The 7,768-nt window shown below is 30.6% G+C and overlaps 1 non-coding gene across 1 annotated transcript; it reads right to left on the bottom strand.

The window, feature by feature from the left end:
- Positions 1-7,342: 7,342 nt before the first annotated feature.
- LOC124539481 lies at positions 7,343-7,504 on the bottom strand. The gene has a single exon (XR_006967029.1). It is a non-coding gene; the product is annotated as a U1 spliceosomal RNA (small nuclear RNA).
- Between the last annotated feature and the right edge of the window lie 264 nt (positions 7,505-7,768).

Here is a 7,768-nt window from a genome sequence, read left to right as displayed (position 1 = left end):
TCTCATAAACCGATGGTACACCAAATCTGGTACGAGTTCAGCCTAAGTACTGACTGTATTTTCGTACGTCTCAACGCATGGCAGTGTATACCACCAATTTCCAGATTACGGTATGCTTTTGTGATTTTTTTCGATAGAAAAACACAATTTTATATTGGCTCGACTTGGGGTTGATCCTGATTGTTCGAACGTTGCAGCCTTTTAGCCACTTAAGTCTTGACCTTGAGTCATTCAATTGAATTAAAAATGCTATATTGTTCAATTTTGTATTGTGTATGGTTTAAAAATTATTTCATATCTAATATGACGCTTCACAGGCTCTTTATAATGAAGATGCACATAAAATATACATAAAACATTAAATCGTCGAAAAACTGTTATAAAAGTGATGATTTGTTTTATAAATCAAGTTTAAGTACATAACAACAACGTTGCTTTTCAATGCAACAAAATCTATATACCCGTGCACTATTTACTTTAGAATACATAATGCGCTCTAATGGGTAATAGCCGGGCTTTCAAGCAATAATTACTCTTAAGCCGTCCGCTCACCCGCCAGATTCGCTCGTAAACCTAAAATTAAGTTGTTTGGACAGATACTACTATTTGTTCTCGAATTTACTGTTTATATTTACAAAGCTAATTATTAAAGATATTCTCAATATAGAACTGCGTTTTGTATATGGAACTGTAATCTTTGAATGCTTATTGATTTGTTGAATAGCCTTCTAGATGTTTATCTCAAAACCTTACCTATAGCCTCTTTGAATATCTGTTAAAAATTCTCATTTTTGCAAAGATCCTACTTAACAAAATTTTAGGGTAGATGCTTTAAAATTTATTAATATGTACTTACATTTATCGAATTTCATCTGACACGTGCAAGTATTCATGTCATTGTATTCAAAGGAGCTTCATCGTATTGGAACTCGTGATTCTCGATAATGATTGCCATTGGGTGATTTTGATTATGTGTTTTGCTATCGAGTAGGACCGATAGTAAGGGCATTAGGTGAGCTAGGCGAGCTAAAAGAACAAGTAATACATTAACTGAAGTGACATCGCTATTGTCCCCCGCTGCAAGTTTCCGCCTGACCCGGTTGCTCATTCTATTTGTATGTTATTTTTGTCTTTCAATTGATACCGTTTGAACATTTTGTTGCTTTGTATTTGAACTTATTCTGAGTGTAAAGAAACTTAGTTTTATGAAATAACGTATTATTTTTCACATTCGTTAAACGTTTCCGCTTTTAGTTAATCTGTGGTTTCATTATAATAGATATTTTGTTTTGAATCTGTCTTTTGTTGCACTTTAAAAATATTTTAATAGATAATGTTGTTGTTATTGTATATTCGCAAAGCTTTCAAAAGAAAAGTATGTAGATTAATTATTATGTAACAATTGATCCCAATATTTCAGTTTTTTTTTTGTAACAAAATTTGATCGAATTCAAAATTTTATTTTTAAACTGGTAACACTTTTTAAATGTAACGGACCTAGGAATGGTAGCGCATTCTTTTTATAAACATTTAGCCCGTCTTGTTGCCTCCACTGGCGACAGCAGGGCTGGTTCATTTTTCGCCCAGACAATCGGAATTGCGTTTCAACAGGAATATGCTAGAGTTCTTGTTACCATTCCACGCGATTATGATTTCTACAGTAACTATATTTAAATTTTGTTTAAATTTACTTATTTAAATGATTTTTTTAAATAATTATTATGTAAATATAGAAAATTTGTTTAAAATGTAAATATAAATGGTTGAGTGGCTAAATGAAAATAGTCAGTGGCAGATAATGTGTTTTTGAGATGAGTAGCAAGAGTAAAGTACTTAATTGGATTAGGATTATTATAATGCCGAATTGCTTAAAATTGTTTCGGAATTAGGTCATTATTCTCGTAAAAAATAAAAGATAATAAATAAAAAAATTAACAAATAATTGCGAGTTTAAAATATTTTTAGAGTCCTCCTAAGTAAAATGAAATGAAAAATAATAGACACTTAAAAGTCGATTTACAATTATGTAATGTAGTTATGATTATTGTTTTATTTGGAGTGGGTGTCAGCCACGGGCACCGTCCGTCCGAAATTTTAAAGATCTAAGCATACATAGGGACAGACAAGCGACTTTGTTTTATACTATGTAATTATAATAATTCCATAATTTAAGTCAAATCGTTAGAGACGTTTTCAAACAAATAATAATAATAATAAAATCAATAAAATAACACTCTGTATAATAACAACACATACAATATTTTTTAACTCAGATATATAAGTGACTAAGATTAGTTATGAAATCCATAGTTATTTATTCCCCTTATTATTCCGCTGAGGTTGCGGAAATGAACGAAAATAAGGAAAATCTTTAACAGCCTCAATAAGAACATTGACAAATGGCTTGTATTCTTTGTGATCTAAAGAAACTGCCAGACGGATATCAACCGTAACAAAGCAACGTAGACACATTTCCTAATTATTATTACATCTCTTAGAGTTTTTAGTGTAATAAAGATCGTTTGTGTATACTATACGGGGTGTAATTTATCGGTCAAATAATTTTCTTTGAACACAATTTTGTAAGTATTTAATATTAAAAATAATAAATTGGATTTGTCAGGTTGTTCAGTGTCAGTGAAGATTGTAATCTTTTCCAATGGTTGTTGGAAAAAAGGCTAAATCGATTATCCGAGCCGAGATGGCCCAGTGATGAACGCGTGCATCTTAACCGATGATTGCGGGTTCAAACCAAGGCAAGTACGACTAATTTTCATGTGCATAATTTGTGTTTATAATTCATCTCGTGATCGGCGGGGTGCGAAAGCATCGTGAGGCAACCTGCATGTGACTAATTTCAAGGAATTTCTGCCACATCTTTATCCACTGATCCGCGTTTGAGAGGAGGCCTTAGCCCAGCAGTGGGAAACTTACAGGCTGTGTATGTAATGTAACGTATTCGTATCCTTGATATATCTTATGTTCATAGTTTAAATTGCCAGGCGGCTTGGCTAACATAGGACTCGCTATAATATCGATTAAGGAAAATTATATATGTAAGTCTTAAAAAATGTCCGTGTGTAATATAAATTTACGGATATCACAAATTCGTTATTAAATTTATCAATAAATTTACCTCGACTGTTTTATGTAAAATAAAACATGTAAAATTTATTCTCGTATTTCCTCCCACTAATTGTGACGAATTAGATTATGGAACAAATTATACAAATCTGAATAAAATTTAAGAAGTCATTTCGCGATGAATATCTTGATACTCGGGTAGATAATTATCAGATTGACATATTAAATTGCCATTTATTGTTTTATTGAGTTTTATTTATTGAGTTAGTTCTTTCTATTCATAATTTTATTTTTTAGCTTTAATAAAGATCATTAGTATAAGAGTATTATTAATAATATAATAATAAATATTTGACAACATCATATACATTACTCTGATCCCAATATAATCTAAAGCACGTCTTGTGTTGTCGAAAATCAGAAGTAACGACGGTTTCTAATATAAATATTACATTACAAGCGGATAGAGTAACGACAAAAGTAAAATTATAAAGCACTATTTGTATGTTTCTATAATTTTATATAATTCGAGAATAGTGAATGTGTTATAACAAGTATTTTGAATTTCAATCCTCTTTAGCACCCTTAAAATTTGCTGATACCGTTGAAAAGTCAACCTTGTTAAAAATTGTGAGTAGTTAGTAAAAGTAATAAAATATATTTGTCGAAATTTGTTCAGAGGATTATTTAAATGAACTTTTGTGTCTATATTACATTCAATTCCTATAATTTCGGTTATTCAAATTGTCATTTTCAGGGTTTTGCCTTGCAGGCATCTAAAAAGGTGAAACAGTAGCTATTTTCGCCGCTGAATATTTCAAGATTCGTGAAATATAGATAAGGCAGTATTTTTCTGAGGACAAATTTTCATTTCACAAACAACTCTTGGAAGAACTATAAATCACACTTTCGTGTTTTTACAAACTAGAGGTTGTATAAATAAAAATTCAATTAATAAAAAAATTTAGACGGAAAAAAATTCATAAAGTTTACGTTGATAAACAATTGATTTGATGTTTTGATTTTATTTTTTATTTTTGTATCTAATAAAACTATATATAAATAACGTTTTTATCATATAATCAAAGATTTTAAATAATGGAATTCTTTTAAATTTGATATAAGAAAAATGAAAAATGATACTACTAAATTAAATAAAACTATACAGACGTAATATAAAATAAAGAAATTGATAGTAAAATTGATAGAGCTAGGTTGAAACATTTCTTTTTGTATAAAATCAGTCCTATCATTCAGAATATTTGCAAGACAAAATATTTTTGAATTAAATATTTCTCAATATGTTTTTATATAACGATATTTCAGAATATAGCTGATTGTCATTTAAAAAGTTTATTGTTAAACGATATTTTTTAGGATATAATAATAATTTTATGTTCATAAAAAAAAACATGAGTCGAGATGGCCCAGTGATTGGAACGCGTGCGTCTTAGCCGATGATTGAGGGTTCAAATCCATCCAAGCACCACTGAATTTACATGTGCTTAATTTGTGTATATAATTCATCTCATGCTCAACTGTGAAGGAAAACATCGCGAGGAAACCTGCGAGATTCTAATTTCATAGAATTTCGCCACATGTTAATTCAACCAACCCGCGTTTGAACAGCGTGGTGGAATATGTTCCAAACCTTCTCCTCAAGAAGGAGAAGGGGCCTTAGCCCAGCAGTGGGAAATGTAGAGGTTGCTGTAAAAAAAACTTTTTCGATACAATATTTCGCTTCCTACATCAACCTTGGATTGATTGATATCAAATAACAGGATAACAAGCAATCTGTTCAGACAAACGACCTTTGATTTATCACTTATCATCTTTGAGGTAGCATTTGATTTATTCATAAAACGATCTAGTAGTATCCGGATTAGATTACGTTATATTCTCAGAAGCTTATCCAAATTATAGGAGTAATAAAGACAAATAAATAACTTTTACATTGATATATTATATCACAAGCATACATCTACACTCCTTGTTTAAGAACGCATGTTGGCAATCAAGCCCCCTTGATACGAATATGCAACGAGTATAATAATATCCTTAAATCAATCCCTGGCATTGACATTTTTAACGACTCCCCCACTATCTTCAGAAATAAGTTATTTAATTACTATAAAACGCATGATTAGTTTTAGTTTTAATTTAATTTTGATTTTATTTTTTATGTAATTTTAATTTATTTTGATTTAATTTTTAATTCAATTTTGATTTATTTAATTTTATTTTTATTTGATTTTGATTTAATTTTTATTTTACTTTAATTTAATTTAATTTGTATATTTATTCTGAATTAATTAAATAATATAAATAATTTTTAAATTTGCACTGTAACTGTAACTATCATTACTTATAAAATAAATATACATACTCAATGAATGTTATGTACACTTGTAATTGACGTACATATCAAACTTTAATATAACTTTTAAATTTCAATAAAAATGTTTGTAATATGTATGTTGTAAGTGTGCTTAAATAAATAAATAAATAAATAAATAAATACATTATACTTGGTGGTAGGGCTTTGTGCAAGCCCGCCTAAGTAGGTACCACCCACACCAGATATTCTACCGCTAAACAAGAGTACGCAGTATTGTTGTGTTCCGGTTTGAAGGGTGAGTGAGCCAGCTTTATTTATTATACCAAATTACATAATGAAGTGAGTGTTAACCAAGGTTAGGGAAGACAAATCTATTTAAAAATGTTAATATATAGACACTCTGACGAGCCGAGATGACCCAGTGGCTAGAACGAGTGCACCTTAACCGATGATTACGGGTTCAAACCCAAGTAAGCATTACTGAATTTTCATGTGCTTAATTTTTATAATGTTTATAATTCATATCGTGCTCGGAGGTGAAGGAAAACATCGTGAGGAAACGTGCATGTGTATAATTTCATAGAAATTTTTCCACATGTGTATTCCGCCAAACCGCATTGAATTAGCGTGATGGAATTTGTTCCAAAATTTTCTCCTCAAGTGGAGAGGAGGCCTTAGCCTAGCAGTGGGACATTTATAGGGTTTTGTTGTAGCTATTGTTATTTAGAGCAAAAGGTTTATTAATGTTCTCTTTTTTATTTTATTTATAATTTCGTAATAAAAAAGAAACTATTCAAATATTTTTCACGTCGGCTTTTAAATCTAAAGTTAAAATCGCTCCGAAATGTAGATTCTAAGAAAAGAAACCCGCAAGAAGCTCTGTAGTTTATGTTTTCCGACAATTAATTACATGGCTATGAAAATTAATTACACTTAAATTATTATTTTGTAATCCGGGAAAGGAAAACAGGAAACGTAATACACTTTTACTTAGTATCCGTTTTACTGAGTATTATCTCCTTTTCCCCATTTCCCATTAATAGTATTTGTTAATTATATATAATGCAAATGATGTATAATTTGAGGGAGAAATTAAATAATAATAATTATTATTATTTATCTCGCATGAAATCTGGTGAAAACTATGTATGGTATTAATCATTTAATTATTTATCCTTTATTCCAATCGAGGAAATATTAAAATAAGTAATAATGTATTACTATATTCTTCACCATAAAAAGTCGGTGGTGATTACACGTATCTCTTAGGCGTAACCCACATTGCCCGTTATAAATTCTTTATATTTTACGAGAAATAATGGCTTATTTTCGAACTATTTTAAACCATACAGAGTTTAACCTGTTTCTTTAAATGAGTTATTTAAATACAGTTTTCATTTAATACAGACCAATGTGGTTTACATCCTATACTTTAAATGAATAATTTCGAAGATATTTCTGATTTAAAAATAAGATACATAGTAGATTGTATTGTGTTATGTCAAAAGCTGTGAACGCTGTATATTGAGGCATTATATAGTATATTAAGTATGAGTTGGTTGTTATGTGTCAAAAAATAGCCTATGTCCTTTCTTAGAATTCAAATTTTAGTCATACCAAATTTCACCAAATTCTGAACCGGTTTGGTCATGGAAGAGCGATAGACAGACAGAGTTACTTTCACATTTATAATATTAACATAGATTAGGCTGACGGATTAGATTTAACGCGCTTTCTGATTTATAGTTACTTGTATATTGTGTTATAAAATCATTTATACGTTTTTAGGAAAACGGATATAGCTGACAAAACAGACTGCAGATGATATTGGATGAAATTAAGTATTATAACAGATTTATGCGATTTTAATTTAACTGTACCGAAATCATACTCAAGGGGGTCATACTCAATCATAATTCAGGGGGACGGCGCGTACGCAGTCCCCACTACCAAAAATTACGCGTCCGAGTTATCCGCATTAGGGATAATCGCAGAGGTCAACCCCACCGCAGTGCAATGGTGGAACCTCGCTCTGGGGGAACCGCCTTCATGATCACGGTGTCCCCTACGCCAGGTAAGTATGCTTTAGTCTTCGATTCCTGGCTACTTATGCTTAGCGAAAAGAATTCCGTTAGCGCGATGTAAAATATTAGTGGCGCCATCTAGTTCAAAATGGAAACATTAAACAAAAGCTCATCGAAAGCCCGGCTTGTAAGAAATACACATCAACACTTTGAAATAAATATCTTTACACTTGAGAAAGCCGAGCGGACTTTTTATTTGATAATTATTGGATTTTTTAGGAACTACTTTTTAGTTTATGTTCCAACTAGTTTTAAAACAATC

The sequence above is a fragment of the Vanessa cardui genome, chromosome 22 (genome assembly GCF_905220365.1).
Source record: "Vanessa cardui chromosome 22, ilVanCard2.1, whole genome shotgun sequence".
NCBI lineage: Eukaryota > Metazoa > Arthropoda > Insecta > Lepidoptera > Nymphalidae > Vanessa > Vanessa cardui.
The sequence above is the reverse complement of the archived record's forward strand: the minus strand, read 5'-3'. Positions and strand labels throughout refer to the sequence as shown.